This window comes from Ictidomys tridecemlineatus, chromosome 9 (genome assembly GCF_052094955.1).
Source record: "Ictidomys tridecemlineatus isolate mIctTri1 chromosome 9, mIctTri1.hap1, whole genome shotgun sequence".
Lineage (NCBI taxonomy): Eukaryota > Metazoa > Chordata > Mammalia > Rodentia > Sciuridae > Ictidomys > Ictidomys tridecemlineatus.
Genome location: NC_135485.1, coordinates 146440092 through 146459704, shown reverse-complemented (window position 1 = coordinate 146459704; position 19613 = coordinate 146440092). Strand labels below are relative to the sequence as shown.

At 42.4% G+C, this 19613-nt stretch overlaps 1 long non-coding RNA gene across 1 annotated transcript; it reads right to left on the bottom strand.

The window, feature by feature from the left end:
• Positions 1 to 922: 922 nt before the first annotated feature.
• LOC120892615 (uncharacterized) lies at positions 923 to 19489 on the bottom strand. Its single transcript, XR_013426184.1, has 4 exons — positions 17988 to 19489; positions 16698 to 16756; positions 3612 to 3840; positions 923 to 2367 (listed from the first exon to the last, which is right to left on the bottom strand). It is a non-coding gene; the product is annotated as an uncharacterized LOC120892615 (long non-coding RNA).
• Positions 19490 to 19613: the final 124 nt, after the last annotated feature.

Below are 19613 nucleotides of genomic sequence, written 5' to 3'. Positions count from 1 at the left end.
GTCAGCCTTTTGCTACTGTGACCAAAAGATGTGATAAGAACAATTAGAGGAAGAAGTAATTTTGAGTCTCATGGTTTCAAAGGTCTCAGTCCATAGACGGCTGACTGTACTCCTGAGGGCCCAAGGTGAGCAGCACGTCATGACAGAAGGTGTGGCAGAGGGAAGTGGCTCAGTGCCTGGCCACCAGGAAGCTGGTGGGCGGGGACCACTTGTGGCTCCATTCCCTAGGGACAAAATTCATGCCCCCAAAGCACACCCCCAGGGACCCACCTCCCAAGCCACACCCTACCTGCCTACCAATTAGAGGATACTTCACTGATAGGGTAAAGGCTCATAACCCAGTCACTCTACCTCTGAATTTCCCTGCCTTGTCTCACACATGAGCTTTTGGGAGACACCTAATATCTAAACTATAACAGGTGCTTTTGTTTGTTGGTATTTAAATATTAAAGAATTTTTTTATCTTTCTTTTTTTAAAATTTTTATATGGTGCTGAGGATCGAACCCAGAGCCTCAACACATGCTAGGCGAGCGCTCTACCGCTGAGCCACAATCCCAGCCCATATTAAAGAATTTTTAACTGTCACATAATAATTGTATAAACCAACGAATAGGCAGCAATGAGATAGAAGCAGTAATAAAAAAATCTTCCAATAAAGAAAAGTCCAGGACCAGATGGATTCTCAGTTGAATACTATCAGACCTTTAAAGAATTAATGCCAATGCTCCTCAGATTACATCACGGAATAGAAAAGGATGGGACACGTCCAAATTCATTTTGCAAAGCCGATATCACCCTTGTACTAAAACCAGATGAGAGCACATCCAAAAACAAAACTTCAGACCCATATCCCCAATGAACTTAGGTGCAAAAATCCTTAATAAAACGTTAGCAAATCATATTCAACAACATATTAAGAAATTGGAGATTATGACCAAATTGGTTTTATTTCAGGAATGCAAAGGGGTCTTAACACTTAAGTAGAATTAAGGACAAAAATCACTTGGTCATCTCAACAGATACAGAGAAAACATTTAATAAAATATAGCACCCATTCATGAAAGGTGTTATTATTCACCATTTACAAAACAAGATCACAACCTTTAAGAGAATAATACCTTGCCCACAATCATGCCACAGAAAAGTGACAAAATAGAATTAGTCTGACTCTGAAGACTGTGCCTTAGCCATATGACACAGCACATCTTCTGAGGATTCTGAGAACTGCATGCAAGTTATTATTTTATGCACTATGGTAGGTTTAATTTCTGATGTGAAATGAGTTTTAAAATATTTAGCACTGGTATTAACACTGAATCTACATTTTATTTATTTAGGAATTGAATTCAGGGGTGCTCTGCCACTGAGCTATATCCCCAGCCCTTTTTCTTTTGAGACAGGGTCTTGCTAAGTTGCTGAGGCTGACCTCAAACTTGCAATTCTCCTGCCTCAGCTTCCCAAGTTGCTTGGATCACAGGCATGTGCCACTGACACTGTTCTTTTTTGTGAATATTTTAAAACTACCTGATTAATAAGAAGAAGCCATTTACTCTAGGATCAGAGAGTGAGATTTGGGGGCTGAGGAAATAGGAACTACCAGCACAAGTCTGGAGGGTGTGCTGGTTAGTTTTGTGTGTCAGTTTGTCTAGGCACTGCACCACTGTTCAGTCAGACACCAATCTAGGTGCTCCTGTTTTTTGATTTTTTATTTTGTGGTGCTGGGATCAATCCCAGGGCTTTGAACATGCCAGGCCAGCACTGCACATATGCACGTGATTAACATGTACAATCAGGTGACCTTAGGTAAAGGGGGTTTCTCTTTATACTATGTGGGCAGACACAGGTTTCTCAGAGAAGAGATTGGTCTCAAGACCTCAGCATTAAATGATTCCTGCTTGAGTTTCCAGCTTTGCCAGCCTGCCCTGTGGGTTTTGGATGCATCAGCTCCACAATTGCATGAACCCATTTCTTAAAATAAATCTCGATTTATCTATCAATTGACTAATAGAGATATATTGAAAGACATCACTATATAGGTATTGGGTATCTACACCTAAAATCTAGTACACCTAGATTTCCATATAGGACATAAAGCTGTGTGTTTATGAATTATATAACATTAATAGAAATAGCAAATTCATGTTTCGATAAAGAGATGTGTTCCTCTGTGTCTCTGTCTGCTGAGATCACGCCGTTGGTCCCGTGCTGGGTTCTGAAGAGCCTGCCCTGCTGTGGTTGCCGTTCACACCACAGATTCCGCTTCTCCGAAGAGCCTGAGTGACAGAGGGTCCTGAGCAACAGGAAGCAGGCCAGCCCTGCTGCACCACCAAAGAGGAGTGAGGGGCGTGGGTCGGCAGGAGAGTGACCTGCAGTGAGGACAGAGAGGTGGACATGGTCAGCTTACCCTAGGCTCTGTAATCATACAAAACAAGAATCCGCAGGAGAGCAGATAGGCAACAGGTCAAATGAGGAGAGAAAGGAAACCTTCGTGGGTCTAAAAATTGGAGCAGGTGCTTATTAGATTAACAAATATTCCAGAGATCAACAACCCTCTTTTTGGTGAAGCTGTGTGAAAGCAAGACTCTCGGGTGTCTCTGGTAGGAGAGACGAAGAGCACAACCCCCGGAGGAGAACTGGGCCACGTCCGTCAGGACTCCACAGCCACCCTCCCGGGACCAAGCATTCCGGGTCAAGGACTCAGCCCCTGAAACCTGGCCCTTGCCTCATTTGAGTGGCTTCTCCTCAATAAAAGGGGTCAGCTCGGGCTCATTCTCACTCTTTCTGCAGACCCTTAAGGTCAGAGGCGCCATCACAGGACCCCCAAAGAAAAAGGTATCTCTGTCTCCTGGGTGATGATTTCGCATGGCCCGGTTCCCCCGGAGTGACCCTGAGTGTTTTAGTCACGAGGAACGCGACACCGTCCACTGGTGGTTTTCCCAGTGTGGGAGTCGGGACTGATCCCTTGGCAGCTGCAGAACTCTGACGTGCTTCCTGGTGTGTAGGCTGAGAGTGGGGATGTCCAAGAGGAATCGAAACCCTTGGCCCAGATACTAGGTAGAAAACATAGCATTTCTTCCAAATAACAGCAGAAATCAGCGTGCCCTCATGAATGGAAAGTGGTTCCCATTCTTCTGATTTACCAGTCTGGCTCCTGTGGAAACTGGAGGATAACCAAACGAGGTCACAGAAGCCACGGTGGCAGTTATGGTACCTTTGCTAGAGGAGATTAATCTGGCCTCATATACATCCTAAGCAGTCATTGGTTTAGTGCATATATTCTTTTCTATCCCAATCAGGACATGGAACAGTTTTGTTCTCTACCTCTTTTAACTTTTCCATTTTCTATCATAAGAGAGCCTAAAGGGATCCAGGACATGTGGATGTCCCACTGTCACACTGGTACATTATGACAATGGCATGTTGTCACAAAGGTACACAAGCAAGAAGTGACTGGCAAGCTGGAGGCCTTAGGAAGACATGTGCTCCAAAGGGTGGAAGGTACACTCTGAAGAGTTTAGGAACCTGCTACATCCATAAAACATTTACGATTGGTTATGGGGTTGTGTTGGAACAGTCCCTGTAAAAGACAAATTATTGCTTCCTGAATTACCTCTTTCCACGACAAAGACGTGCATCAGCAGACAGGCTTTGGGCTCCATGGCATATGTCCAGTCGCACTTCTCAAGTGGAAGGCGGAATGACCGTGGGCTTCAAACACAGTCCAGAGCAAGAAGGGATTCTGTAGTAGGTCCAAGTGGTTGTGCATGCAGTTTGCCACGGAGCCCCTTGAACTGCCGACTCTGGTGTGGGAGTGTGCTTCTGCAGCCAGAGCATGCCTTCTGAGACAGAACTTGGGGGTCATTCAGGTGGTGAGGAGGGGGAAAGTCTGACCCTGGGAAACCACGAGACTGCATCTAGAACTGCCTCTCAGAAGTAGCCAGCTCGGGTTCGCCAAAGCGAGCTTACCATCCTTCTTAAGACAGGGGACACACCAGCCTCGAGCATGGCCTGGCACAAAGATGACCAGTGGGCACACAGCTGTGTGCAGGTCCCCTCCGACAAGGAGGAGAAAGCCTGATCTTCACCTAGCTGGGTCAGCTCCACAAGTGTGCAAGCTGAGAAGGAGGGCAGCTGCACCAGGGCGCACTCAGAGTGGCCTGGACAGGGACAGGGGACAATGATCTCAGCGGGCAGAGCCTTCAGAAACAGGGAGGCCTGGGATCAGAGCAGGTGGGTGGATGTGGGAAGCGCACACGAGGCATGAAGATGTTTGTGTCCCAACTCAGTGCCCCACAGAGCATCCACTATGGAAGACAACCGAGTAGACAAGTGACGTGGCCTGTCCCTGGCCTCTTCCACCCCCCACCTGAGCACTGGTACAACAGTACAAGTGTCAGAATAAAGTTACGTGAACCTAAAACCTGCCAGGACTCAGAAGTCCTCGGAGGTAGGAAATGAGCCTGGTGGGCTTGAGGACTGGATTCTATCCCCAGCACAATAAATAAAAATAAAGTCATGTTTCTTAGTATCCATAGCCACAGAAATGACCTGGAAGTAATCATATTCCAGAAGCAATGGGCACGTCTGATTCCAGATCTTGAATTTTCATATAGCAATCCCCAGTGAAAGAAGTTGTTGGGAACAGGATATTCACAGTTTCTAAGTATCACCCTGCAGTAACTTGCTCGTTGTAAAGAGATGAAAAAAACACATAGCATTATAATGGGCACACTCAAAACCAAGCCACCGCCAAGCTTTCCCTCGGTAATGAAGGGGTGTTCTTGGTGGTATAGGGGATTGAACCCAGGGGTGCTCGGCCACTGATTTACACCCCCAGCCCTTTTTATTTTTTGTTTTAAGGAAGGGCCTCCCAAAGTTGCTGCATCTGGACTTCAACTTGTGATCTTCTTGACTCAGCCCTCTGAGTTATCTGGGATCACAGGCCTGAGCCGCCTGGCCAGGCTAATGATAGAGGGTTTTTTGTTTGTTTTCTTTTGTTGTGTTACTGAGGATTCGTTACCCATGCTCTGCTCTTACCAGGATGTTGAACCTGAATCTACCATGAAAAAATAATAAGGTAAATCCAGATTCTAGGACCACGAACAATACAACACAGAATGAAAGGTGGGAGGACTCTTCTAGATTAAAGAAGACTAAAGAATTATGACGACCAAATGCAACACATGGCCTTTTAAAGGACACTGGATCAAAAGCAAAAGCAGAAGAAAACATCTAGAAGGCATATTTTGGAGATATTGGAGAAAACTGAGTAGTGGACACTGCATCAGATAGAACTATCGTGTTAGGGCTGGGGCTGTGGCACAGTGTAGAGTTGCTGGCTTGCCTAGCAGGTGTGAGGCACTGGGTTCTATCCTCAGCACACATAAAAATAAATAAAATAAAGGTATTGTGTCCATCTATAACTAAAAATAAAAAATGTAAAAGTAATGCAAAAACACATTTTAAAAAAAGAACTATTGTGGGGCTGGGGATGTGGCTCAAGCGGTAGCGCACTTGGCTGGCATGCGCGGGGCGCTGGGTTCGATCCTCAGCACCACATAAAATAAAGATGTTGTGTCCACCGAAAACTAAAAAAAATAAATAAATATTTTAAAAAATCTCCCTCTCTCTTAAAAAAAAGAACTTTTGTGTTGAAGTCCCTGTATATACTAATGATATTGTAATTATGTAGTATCTTCTTATTCTTAAGAGATTCTTATTGAAGTGTGTAGGAATGAAGTGTCATGAGATAAATCAGGTCAAAGGACATGTGAGTGTTAATTTCCTATTTGTTCAACTTTCTATGGGTTAGAAATTTTTCAAAATAAAGGGTTAGGGGCATAAAATTTCAAAACTAACAGGACATTCATACATATTGTAAAAATGATTTATTCTATTAATACACAAAATAGAAGTTTTAAAGTGAAAATGATTTATTAAAATAGCAGTGCACAGGGCTGAAAAGCTAATGGCTGGCAAGGAAGGAAGATGTACCATCACTGTGGTGGCCGGAGCGGGGAGAGACGGCAGGAAACTGCTGCGTGGTTCTGTGTTCCTGCAGCAGGAAGGACAGTGGTGTGCGGAAGTGGTTTTGATGAGGTTGACCTAAGACTCAGCCACCTTCCAGGCACACTTGGAAGATGATGCAAGAGGGTGAGGGTAACCGGGCAGAGGAAGGAGAATGCAGAATGAGGAAGGTTAGGTCCCTGTCGCTGTCAGCGTTCTGCAACACTCAGGCGGTCCGCGGCTCCCCTCCTGACTCCTGATTCCAATCCCAGGCCACAGGAAATCAAGATCCTCACTGTTTCTAAAAGTCATATGGCAAAGTCCTTCCTTTGCAAGCCTGGAGGGGAAGCTCCAGCACATGGCAACACAAGAATGAGGTCTGGAGACGAGCTACTGAAAACACAGTGTTTCCTAAGCAGCCGTGACCGTGGAATTAAGTCTAGAAAGCACAGAGAGCTCTCTCCAGACAGAAAAGGGAATCATCCAACGCGCCTTTCTCCTGATGCGTCAGCGTTTCCTTACCACCAGCACGTCAGGGTGAAGGCCACCAGAGGCCTGAGTCTGCCTGCTACCAGGGCAGGCCCACTCTGCCTGTTGCCAGTCATCCTGGGGCGGGGGACTCTTTCTTCAGGAAAAAGAGACATTCTGTACAGCTCTGATCTCATTTGTTTCCTGTGCTTTTCCTTTAGTGAAATATTTTATACATTACATATTGGCACTGGCAATTCTAATCAGATTCCCTTAATGCTGCTTTGGACAGCAGTTTTCTCCACAATTACAGTAAAAAAAAAAAAAAAATATATATATATATATATATATATATATATATATAGAGAGAGAGAGAGAGAGAGAGAGAGAGAGGGGGGGAGAGAGAGAGAGAGAGAGAGACAGAGAGAGAGAGAGAGAGAGTAAGTCTTTGATTCACACAGAAAGCTCCAACAGCTCAGGGCTCCTTGTCCGGATGAGTCTGATTCAAGTCTTGGTGGGCCCACACCTCGAGAGAGTTCTCCTGACATTGCTGTTTGTGCCTGGAGGAGAAGCGAGGGCAGCTACCAACAAGAGCATAGGCCAGCACAGACCTGCTCTGCTGTCTGCAGGCTGGACACCTTGTCTCCTCTTTCCCATTCAAGGTCTCTTTCCACTTCCTCTCTAACGCCTCCACTCCGCCCTTGCTGGTGAAAGAGGGTCAGAACCCTGCGAGCACACTGTTCCACTGTTAGTTACACCCTTGGCCTTCAATCCCTCTAGAAGCTTGAAATGCGAGGGACGGTTTACAGGTGAGACAGGAGTGGGGCACCAGGGCTCCCTCAGCAAGAAGGCAGGGGTCGGCTTCAAAACTACCTTTCCTCAAGTTTTCCTCAGGATTGAAAAGGAAAATGTACCCCTCTTAACGAAGCCGAGTTAAAGACAGGCAGTCAGTGTGGATACCAACTGGGTCACATAAAGACAATAGAGGCCAACTTGGGTCCAGCAAGTTGGAGACCAGCCTGAGGAACTGCAGTGCCCTTCTCCCCCTTTATCAGGATAACCTGCCCTGCTCTAACCCGTTGCTTAGGTAACCAGTCCCAGGAATTGTCCCCTCCCTACAGGGAGTTGTAAAAGTTGTTAATCATTGTCTCCTGGGCTGCTTCCTGCCTGGGTCACTCCATTTGCCCTTCCCCTGCCCTTCTGCTTCTCACCTGGTGGCCACCCCCTGGGCATCTCCTGGGCCTACCGTGTATGCTGAAGAAGAGAGACAAGGGGGCAGACGGCAGCAGAACAGAGAGAGTCTAGGACTGTCTAAAGAGGGGCAGGACACCCTCACTTCTTGGGACACCAGGATACCCACTAGGCCCCCTTCTCCTTCCTGGGAGTCGGTGTTACTCCCTTTTAAATAAACCCTGCTTTACATGCTTGCCTCCGTGCTTCTCTAATGTTCTACCTCAACATGGGAGGAAGCAACCTGTGCTGATAACCTGCACCATCATCATCTCACACGCAGATATATTAACTATTGTTTTAGCAAAACATTTTGTTGTCTAGAAAATGTTTGGCTTTATTTTTTTCCATTTCATTTCATTTATCTACCTACCTATCTATTTATTAATTTATTGCAGTACCAGAGATTGGACCTAGAGACACTCTACCATTGAGCTATCTATCTATCTATCCATCTATCTACCTATTTATTTATTGCAGTACCAGAGATTGGACCTAGAGACACTCTACCATTGAGCTACCCACCTCCAGCCTTTTTTTTGAAACAGGGTCTTGCTAAGTTGCCCAGGCTGGCCTCAAACTTGTGATTCTCCTGCCTCTGCCTCCCAAGTTTTTGGGATTACAGGTATGCACCACCATGCCTGGCTAGAATGGCTGACTTTTAAAAAATATATATTAATATATTTTAAAAAATATATTATTTCATTCAAAAAATTTTAATTTACTATTTTTCTCATAGGAACATAGAGCATTCTGTGTCAATTGAAGCTCAGAGGAGGAAAAGGATTTGAAAGGGATGGTGTGATGTTGGTTGCAGGGAGCTGTGTGGGGTCACTCCACACAATCCTTCCCAGGTTTATAAAACTCATATACGTCCTCAACTAGGTCAAGATCTGAACTGAAAACACACACACAAGGAAGTCAGTACGAGGGCTACATGCTGTTCAGAGGTCTTGAGAAGGAATTTGACTTTTCCTTTGAAAACTTTGAAACTGGTATGAGAGGAATCATACAGTATTTCCAAAACTGTAGCAAGAAGCCAAATGTCCTTTTAAAACAAAATAATTTTCTTGCTTGGTTAGCATAATGGGCCTCCTAGACCTCACAGTCTTAAAAGGTTTTTATAGATGACCAATGTAACTCTTACCCCTAGGAATCAGGTATTCCTGTTTCCAATTGTGCATTCGTAGTTTTTGTTTGCTTTCGTTTATTTCTTGGGTGCCTGTGAGGTGAAGCTGAGCTTACCCTGCTTCTCAGTTCTTAGTTCATACCCTTACTCATATGCTTATCTAACTTTAGGCCTCTGTTCTACTTGAAAATAATCTCAAGGATAAATGTCCTTAGCTGTATGCTTATTCCTGTAAAATATGTTATATTGGGTGTAGTGATTTTTTCCTTTTTTTTTTTTTGTACCAGGATTTAACCCAGGGGCACTTTACCATGGAGCCACATCCCCAGCCTTTTTTATTTTAGTTAATTTTTGTTTTTGAGACAGAGTCCTGCTAAACTGCTTAGGCCTTGCTAAGTTGCTGAGACTGGCCTTGAACTTGTGATCCTCCTGCCTTAGAGCCACTGGGATTGTCCTGTGCTCCACCATACCCAGATATGTAGTGTTATTTTTTTTTTTTTTTTTTAAGAGAGAGTGAGAGAGGGAGAGAGAGAGAGAGAGAGAGAGAGAGAGAGAGAGAGAGAGAGAGAGAGAGAGAGAGAGAATTTTTAATATTTATTTTTAGTTCTCGGCAGACACAACATCTTTGTTGGTATGTGGTGCTGAGGATCGAACCTGGGCCGCACGCATGCCAGGTGAGCGCACTACCGCTTGAGCCACATCTCCAGCCCCTGTAGTGTTATTTTAATGTGTATAGTTTTGTGCTGCAAATCTCATTCTTAACTCTTTATAATTGTTGACAACTAAGTTGCTGTGTATTAACATAACTTATATGTAACTATACATAAATAGGTATTTATATTCATCTATAATAGAGGTTATATGAGTATACCTGCCACAGTCTGGCTGCAGCAAAATAACCCCGGGGGGTGACAAGCAACTTATGTAGATTGATACAGCAGGAGTGGGAGCCGTTTATTGTAGGACAGGAGCGGCATTTATACATTCCACACAGCTTAATTAGCATAAACTAGATACAGCAGTCAACCAATAAGGAATCTCCACACTTAATGGCTCCCTGGCGTTACTTCACAAACCACTTCCTCTGGGAAAATGCCAGGCGCCATCCAGACTTGTTTACAGACTCTAACATTTGCCAGGCATCATCCTGACTTGTTTATAGACCCTAACATATACCCATCTACCTGTCCAGGAGTGTGTATCTGATGCATACTAGTCCACAGTGTGCCTCTATCATATTTTGTAATTCCATTCCTCTTGTAGATGGCTTGGCAGCAATGCCACTTGAAAATCTTCAAAAAGAGTCTACCAAGGACCTGTGAGAGTCTTTATGGGAGGCTTCAGGATGGAACCACTGGATCATGAGGTGGGCACATACCTATTGATTTTAAGAACGATCAGACGGTTTCAGAACGGAACTCTGCCAGCTGCACTGTTACTCACCAACATGTGGAATCAGTCACCCTTCTTACTTTTGTTACGTGGTGTGTTCCTATGGCATCTCATTTGAGAATCTTGATAGAGTCTGCATTCCTGTGTCCTTGCTATGCCCTCTGCCTGTTTTCTAATTATTCTCCTATTTCATTTATACCTCACTCCCTTTTGTGTTCCTTTGTCTTGTTTTGATATTGTTTGTTGATTTTAAATACTGCAAGTATCTTTTCTAAGACGGTCCACTATCTATCACTGTGTGACCTAACCTGAACAAAGATTGTTCACTTTCTCCTTAATTTTAATGTGGCAAATATCCATTTTTCATTCTGGTTTGTCTGGTGGGAAAACCTTTGTCTAACCAGCCATGCATCACAATGCATTCTGCCTATTTCTCTCCATTAATCTATTATTTAACTATCATCTGTGTCTGTCCATTTGTGAGGGACAAGGTAGGGCCCCAATTGTGGGTGTCTAACGAACCAGTCCTCTCAGCACCCCTGGGGTGTGAATTTCACAGACCAGTTTTCAACATGCACAACACCGCTCACATATTCCCATTTTGTTTCACTGGCCCAATTATTTGTTCTGCTCCAGTATTGTTTCTTTACTGATGATGTTTAATTTTTCCTTAATACCTAGGAAGGCATGCCTTGCTCCTTCCTGTTGTTCCTAAAGTTGACTTAGGCATTGTGGGCTTCTACTCATCCGTATATAATCGACATGAGCATAGCAACTTCCTCAACACATCAGCTGGATTTATCAGGGACTGTGTTGAACTGTTATGGTAAATAGAGTTCATGCTACTTTAAACAGAACATTAGCGGCACAGTTCTCTCTCCACTTAGATTTTTTTATAGCCTTTAACTTTTCTCCACGAAGGTTTGCATTCTTGTTCATGGCTTGCTCTTGCTGGTTTTGTTAATGGTGCCCTATTTTCCATAATAGTTCAAGTTGGAGTGATGGAGGTGTATTATAGTATTGATACCTGTAAAAACATCAGTTTTTGAAAGAAAACTCATTTTTGTAGTAGGTTCATGTTTGCAAAACGAAGACTTTTGAAAATCACTGTGTGTATCTGTGTCCTTTGTGAGGCAACTCATGCCCAGCCTCTGTCTCCAGTGTTGCCCTGTTCAGGGTCCCAGGGAGCTTTCTTTTCCCCAGTATTGGAAACTTGCCGTTTGGACTGTGGGGGTGGCTCAGTGGTCAAGTGCATGTGTCTCACTCAGAGGCCCTGGGATGCATCCCCACGACATCCCCCTTAAAAAGAAGCAGTAAAACCACATATGCCCCTGAATGAGATCAAAATGACATGGAGTCTTAAGTAACTTCCATATGTCCATATATTTAAGGTTTTTCTTTCATTCAAATTCTTGTTGAGTCTGATATGTCTTAGCTCAAAAGAGAGGGGCTTTCAAGGTATTTTCAGATCTAAAAGAATCTTACCAATGTTCATGTTAGCTTCCAGGGAGAAAATTGGTTTATATGAGCTAAGATGAATCATGTTATAAATTTTTGGTTTTTCTAAGAATGACTATTACAGTTTAGGGAAAAAGTGACAGTGGCTTGCTTATGATAGTGTATGAATGAGGCGATAATTCAATTCCATGTTATTGCAGTAGGACTTAATGGAAGTGAAAATATGATTAGAGTGTAAGAAAAGTATATGTGAGAGAATTGTATCCTTGTGTGTAGTAGCAAATAGACAAATTATAATATATTTAATGAAGATGATAATACTTTGATTTGTGACCTTAACATTATTTACTGTCTACCAGAAAAATTGCTGTTGAGAATTGTATCAACTGCTGTATAATTTTAGTAGAAATTCAGTGGTAGACTGCCTAACATTTGAACCACATTGAAACAGGAAAAATTTAAGTTTCAAAATTATTCAATGGGGCATATGTGTATTAACTGAAATATATTTTTCTTGTGCTATTTGTGGAGTGAAGAAGATATTTCTGTTTCTCAAGATAGTTTGATTCCAATCATCAGAAATGATGGGAGAATTAAGTGAAATTCAGAGAATTTATAATTTTAGTTTGTATATTTATAACTTATAAAATTACAATCAACGGTGTAGCTTAGTGGTAGAGCCCTGGCCTTGCATGTGTGAGGCACTGGGTTCAATCCCTCAGTATCACCTAAAAATAAATCAGTAGAATAAAGGTATTATGTCCATCTACAACTAAAAGAAAGATTAAAAAAAATTTTGTCTTCATAAGTGGTCTCCTAGAGTGTCTATCTTTAAAAGATCTGTCTTCCAAAAGACTTACACTCTTCTTCCATCCAAGAGATCAGACTCCTGTTTCCCCGCTTTGTCCTGCTGGGGTGAAAATGAGCGTCTTCCAGATGGAACTGTTTTTTCTGACTGTGGAGCCTGTGACAGCTGCATTTGAAACGTTCACCTCTTGGCTTCCTGGTCATCCTTCTTTCCTGGCTTTCCTCCCACCGCCTGGCCACCCTATCCCCTTTGCTGACTCCTCTATCTACCTGATGGATGCTGGGAGGCCAAGCAGCAGGTGCGAGCTGCCCTTCAATACCAAGCTGCCAGGTCCCGCAGGCGATCCTTCCTCTTCTGTCATCCACCATGTGCAGACGGTTACTAACATGGAATGTGTCAACTGAAACCTCACATCGCATTTAGAGAATCAAAGGAGTATGAAGGAAAATGAACTAAAGAAGGACAGATTCATGTGTGAGCAGAAACCGAAGGCTGCCTCGGTCCTGAGAGCCTTTTGCCATGTGATAAAGGAGCAGGTAGGTACACTAGAGGCGGAACTTTGCTGGAACAGGGACAGACCAGTCATTTCTGGCACTGAGCTACCATCCATGCCAATTGCCCTTTGGAATGTACATTGCTTCCTTTTGTACTTTTGGTACTGAGGATTGAGCCCAGGTGTGCTCTACCATTGAACCACAACCCTTTTTATTTTATCCTCTCTGAAAAGCCTCTTCCCTTCCCCTGGAACACAGGATTATTCACTTTTAGAACAATTATCAGTATCGTTAGACTATTATCCATTATGTTAGTGATTTTTAAAATTCTTTTAAAATTTGTTCTAATTAGTTGTACATGATAGTAGAATGCATTTTGACACATTATACATAAATGGAGTATCACTTCTCATTCTTGTGGTTGTACATAATGTAGAATCACACTGATCATGTAATCATATATGTACATAAGGTAATAATGTCGGATTTATTCTACTATCCTCCCAACCTCCATAACCCCTCCTCTCCCTTCACTCCTCTCTGCCTAATCCAAAGTACCTCTATTCCTCCCTAGCCCCCCACGCCTTATTGTGAATTAACATCTGCATATCAGAGAAAACATTTGGCCTTTGGTTTTTTGGATTGGCTTATTTGCTTAGCATGATATTCACCAGCTTCATTCATTTACCTGCAAATGCCATCATTTCAGTCTTCTTTAAGGCAGGGTAACATTCCCTTGTGTATATATTTACACCACAGTTTCTTTATCCATTCATCTGTTGAAGGGCACCTAGGTTGGTTCCACAGTTTGGCTATTGTGAACTGAGCTGCTATAAACATTGATGTGGCTGCGTCACTGTAGTATGGTGATTTTAAGTCCTTTGGGTATAAACTGAGGAATGGGATAGCTGGGTCAGATGGTGGATCCATTCCAAGTTCTCTGAGGAATCTCCATACTTCTTTCCATAGTAGTTGCATCAATTTGCAGTTCCACCAGCAATGTATGAGTGTGCCTTTTCCCCATATCCTCGCCAACACTTATTGTTCTTCTATTCTTGATAATTGCTATTCTGACTGGAGTGAGATGAAATCTTCTAGTAGTTTTGACTTGCATTTCTCTAATTCCGAAAGATGTTGAACATTGTTTCATATATTTGTTGATCGACTACATTTCTTCTTCTGTAAGGTGTCTCTTTGATTCCTTAGCCCATTTATTGATTGTGGGCTTTTGTTTTGTTTTTTGGTGTTAAGGTTTTTGAGTTCTTTATATATCCTGAAGGTTGATAACTCTATCTGAGATGCATGTGGTAAAGATTTTCTCCCATCCTATAGGCTCTCTCTTCACTTTATTGAGGGTTTCCTTTGCTCTGAAGAAGGTTTTCAGTTTGAATCCATCCCATTTATTGATTCTTGATTTTATTTCTTGTGCTGTAGGAATCTTGTTAAGGAAGTCAGGTCCTAAGCCAACATGGTGAAGATTTGGGCCTACTTTTTCTTCTATTAGACACAGGGTCTCTGTTCTTGTGCCTAAGTCTTTGATCCACTTAGAGTTGAGTTTTGTGCAGGATGAGAGATCGGAGCTAATTTCATTTCTTTGTTTAATTTCTCTGTGTTTTCCTGCCTTCTCTCATTTTGCTTGAGAACTTTACATAATTCTATTTTATCTACATTGTTATAATACCAACTATACTCTTTACATGTTCCAGTGGTAGCCAGGCCTGGTGGTGCAAGCCTGTAATCCCATTGACTTGGGACACTGAGGCAGGAGGATTGTAAATTCCGGCCAATCTGGACAACATAGAGAGACACTCACTCAAAATTTTAAAACAAAAAGTTTCTTAAAGGGCTAAGGATGTAGCTTAATGGTAGTAGAGTGCCCCTGGGTTTAATTCCCAGCACAGCAAAAGAAAGAAAAAATTCTAGTGGCTGTCACAGTATGTGTAAAATACATGTTTCCCTTCTCCTTTGTTGGTAGTGCTAGGGATGGAACGCAGGGCCTCCTGCACAAGTGCTCTACCACTGAGCTCCACCCTGGCTTTCCTGTATTTCACAGTGTTCCAGGTCTACCTCTGAGTTACACCCTGCTGGGGCACATACAGTGCAGGGAACTGGAGAGGTGTTTCTAATCCCTCCGCCCAGTCCTCTCTGAATGTCACTCTTCTCATTTATCCGTATGTCATAATCGTCCAATACTGTTACCATAGACAAAGTTATTCCTACATCAATTAAGAATAAGAAACATATAATTTCTTTTACCTTATGAATTTATTCTTCCTCCACACTTTTTTAATGTAAATCCAAGTTTATGTCCCAAGTCATTCTCTCAGTGACTTTAATTTTGGTGCTAATTTACACTTCTCAGGGGTAGCCTCCCAAGTGCATATCAACCGTTATTTGACATGAAAATTAGTGTCAATTTTTTTTTAATCTTAAAGTAAATCTATTTTGGCTAACTGATGGAAAAATGAAGGCTGAATCTGCTATTTAGGTTTAATGTAGAAATTTTTCACAAATAAGCCTAATCTACAGCTATAGGTTTTGACAAAGAAAGTATTTAAAGCACATGAGATGACAAAACATTTCAATTGGATATCATATGAAAAACTATGATGAAATTAACAACTGACCCACAACTCTTCCCGTGTGATGGGTTCAACAGGGTGGCTTGGTGAAAAAAATAACAAAAATAATTACTATCATCTGCAAAGTTTTAGTAAATTTCTTTTGGAATAAATGACTGATTACTAGGTAATAAATCTTTTTAAAAAATTTTTAAAATTGTAGATGGACACAACACATTTATTTTATTTGTTTATTTTTATGTGGTGCTGTGGATTGAACCCAGTGCTCACACATGCTAGGCAAGTTCTCTACCACTGAGCCATAACCCTGGCCCCAGTAATAAATCTTTTTGCAGCAAAAGATTTCTGATTGGTTTCTAATTATTAATATTACAAGGACCTAATTTAAACATAATTTTTAGGTAGGTGTGGGTGTGATAGTGTGAACCTGTGGTCCTAGCTACTTGATAGTTGAGACAGGAAGATCGCATAAACCAGGAGCTCATGGCCAGTCTGGGTGACACAGTGAGTCCCTGACTCAAAATAATAATAGCCATAATAGTAATTTTGATAATAGATTAAAATTCCATTTTTTGGTATGTAACTCTGAAGGAGTTCAAATAAGTAATAATGATGCAGTAAAACTTCTTTCATCCCCATTTCTTTGTTTAAATGAACAGGGTTTCTCAGTCTCCATAAATTCACATGAGCTATAAAAATAATAATTTTTACTCACATTTTTTTCTTTACATTTATTTTTTGGTGTAGATGGACACTACACAATGCCTTTATTTTTTTTTAATGTGGTGCTGAGGATCGAACCAGGGTCCCACCCATGCTAGGCAAGCACTCTTCTGAGCCACAATCCCAGCCCCTAAGAAATAATCATTTTTCCTTTAAGCCATTTATAAGATTCAGCTGTAGATACATCAATTAATTTGAACAAAACTAGTTTTTTTCTAAATAAGATCTATATTTCTAGTACATTTTACTCTCAAAATAATTTTTATCAAAATTTATAAAATAATTATTTCATTTAATTGACTTTCACTAATAATTGTAATTGTAATTTAGTCCAGAAAAAATTTTAACTATAAGAGCTTTATGGTCATAAGAAATTCTAAAATAAAATTTATATTTATTTACATACCAAAGGTGTAGCTCAGTGGTAGAGCATGTGCCTAGCATGAGCAAGCCCTGGGTTCAGTCCTTAGCAGAAAAAAAAAAAAAAAAAAAGAAAAGAAAAAAATATCAACCTCAATAAAAGACTTTTAAACTTTAAGTATACATTATATTAGGACTATGTTCTGTTGGGGAAATACCATAAAATTTAATTCAGAAAGAAAAAGAAATGATGTAAAATTTGCAACTATTAAAGAAAGCTTGTCTATTATTCAAGTGAAAGTTAGTGGTTATAAATGATTGTAGTATTTAGATCCCATTGAATATGTTTAAGAGCAATGTTAAAGTTTTATTTTAAAATTTCAATATTATAATAGTCTATAAAATTGCATTCTTTGAAACAATTTAAAGTTACACCTCCGGGTAAAATGGAGGGCTGTCTCTTCCATTCCAACATGGAAAGCAGCCTTTATCACCAGAGACGTGCTGACAGGGTGCAACAAACTTGGGCAAGTAAGCTGGTGAGAGGAGCTCTCGTCTTCCAATAGTTTTTTTTTTTTTTTAATTTTCTAATTTTTTATTTGTTCTTTTTAGATAGACATCACAGTAGAGTGTATTTTGACATATGAAACATATATAGGACATAACTTATTTTAATTAGGATCTCACGGTTGAACATGATGTGGAGTTTCACTGGTCATGTACTCATACATGAACATAGGAAAGTAATGCCCAGTTAATTTTACTGTCTTTCCTAATCCCATCCCACTCCAACTTGTTTTTACACTTCCTCTCTTAGTGACATCACTGGGATTTATCCTAGGCTAGAGGCTGATTTGGCTTCTCCTTCCTTCCCAAGTTTGTTGTTCTTTGTCTAAAAAGTATAAAAGCATTGAGCTTTGGCTACTCCTTCAGAATTCACTGTTTTGAAGGTCCTCATGTACATGGAAATTTAATAAAATTCTATACTATTATCAATCAGTCTTTAATTAATTTGATTTCTAGAGGCACGGAGCCCACATAAGATCTGAGAAGGCAAGCATGTTGGTGCACACTGGTAATCCCAGCTACTCAAGAGGCTGAGGCAGGAGGATCACAAGTTTAAGGACAGTCTGGGCAATTCGGCGAGACCCTGTCTCAAAAACAGAAACAAGGTGGGAGTGTACTCTGTGGCAGAGCACTGAGACTACTATCTTGGCAACTTCCTGTGAATCTAAGATTATTTCAAAGTAAAAAGTTAAACATAAACAATTATTAGAGGGCTTGCATTGTTAGAGCAATAATTGAATTCTCTGGAGGCACCCACTGGTATCCTTACCTTGGCCTGCTGATGAAAAATGTAGGAGACTGGAGAAGGCGGTGAGCCTGGCTGTGCTAACTTAGTGATCCACAGGAAATGTCAGAGAGTTTAACGATTTTCACAAGATTAAAAGCCTTTGCCATAGACAGGCTCTAAAATAAAGAATTCATTTTTATGATGCTGCCTCATGTACACTTGTAGTTACAGGGTACACTTGCTCTTAGGAATGGGAAGGAAGTAGAGGCAGACACTTCCATATCCCTGCAGCCCTCAACTGGTCAGATGTGCATTTTACCTCCCTCTCAACCCTTTCACCTCAGCTCCAGGGCAGCTTAGTTTCAGTTTGGTTTGGGGAATCTGAGTCATATCTAGGTAATTTATTGTTCAGAGAACTGGTACTGGGATAATTTCCTTTTTGGACAAGTTGGAAGTTTGGATGCAGCAAACCTGAATCTTTGTGGGGGTCCCAGCCTTACTAGAGATTAAGAGTAACTAGAAAAAGACAATTGAAATTGCTCTTTGTAAAGGCGCAGAAAAAAAATTCTGAAGCATCAGTTAAATGAGGGCAGTAAAACTGTCCAAGTGGCAGTTGAGTGTAAACAAGACAGGTGCGTTTCTTTTTGACTTTTCTTTAGTCTTTTAAAACCATTCCTGCCTGGCGTTATTTCCATATCCTACCTTGTATATTTTCTGCCTTTAGCTGATATTTGGTTTCATGTCTGTTCTTTTTGAGATTGGAGCTTCCATGTGTCAATCCTTCTTCTGGGAGGAAGTCGGAACACGAGGTGTCGATGTGCAGAGGCAGTGCACTGAAATGCTTAATGGAACAAACGTTGGAGCCACGCGGCACGCATTCAAATCCTGGGTCCCCAGTTGGCCAAATTATTTTACTCCTTTGAGCCTGAGATATTCAATTTGTGAAATTTAGAAAAATGGGGATCAGAATACTCTTCACAGGGGTTTGAGAGGACTAATGAGCCAGCTAACTCTTCACCAAGGCTAGTAAGTTTCGGTTTGCATTCCCGGTTGCCCTCTGTGCACGCTCCACGTCTGCCCAGGGAAGTGAAAGCGTCCAGAGCTGGGCTGTTGCTCTTTTTTTCTTCCTAATGCAGTTTGAACAGGGGAAGTGTGGGAGAAGTTGTTTGCCTTGGTTCCCCTGCTAAGTCACAGTAAGCGCCTTACTCCTCCAAAAGGGTGAGTACCAATCCACTTTCATCAGCACCACAGTAGTAGTAGTTAGTACCCATAATAGGCTGGGTCCGCGATGGCGTGGCAGCCGTCCACACCACCAGCTCCCGCGCTGGCGGGTCAGGAGACTGCGCTCTGCTTGGGTGGATCCGTTTTATCTCACTCACCGATTCCCACGTGGGCGCTTCCGGCCCCAGCATCAGGAAGGCCGACGCCTCCTCCGGGGCGGACAGCGCGCACTGCCCAGCGCGCCGGCACCGCCGCCGGCTCCCCCGCTCCCCGGCTCGCAGACTCCGCCCAGGCCGGGGCCGGGGGCGGGACCACCGACTCGGGGGCGGGGCCCGCGGGCCGCGACGGGCTCGAGGCGCCGGCGTGCAGACGGCGACGTCCGCTGACGCAGCCGCAGTGCGCCCGGCCGGCGCGCGGACCCGCCCCTGTCCCCGGGCGTCGGAGGCC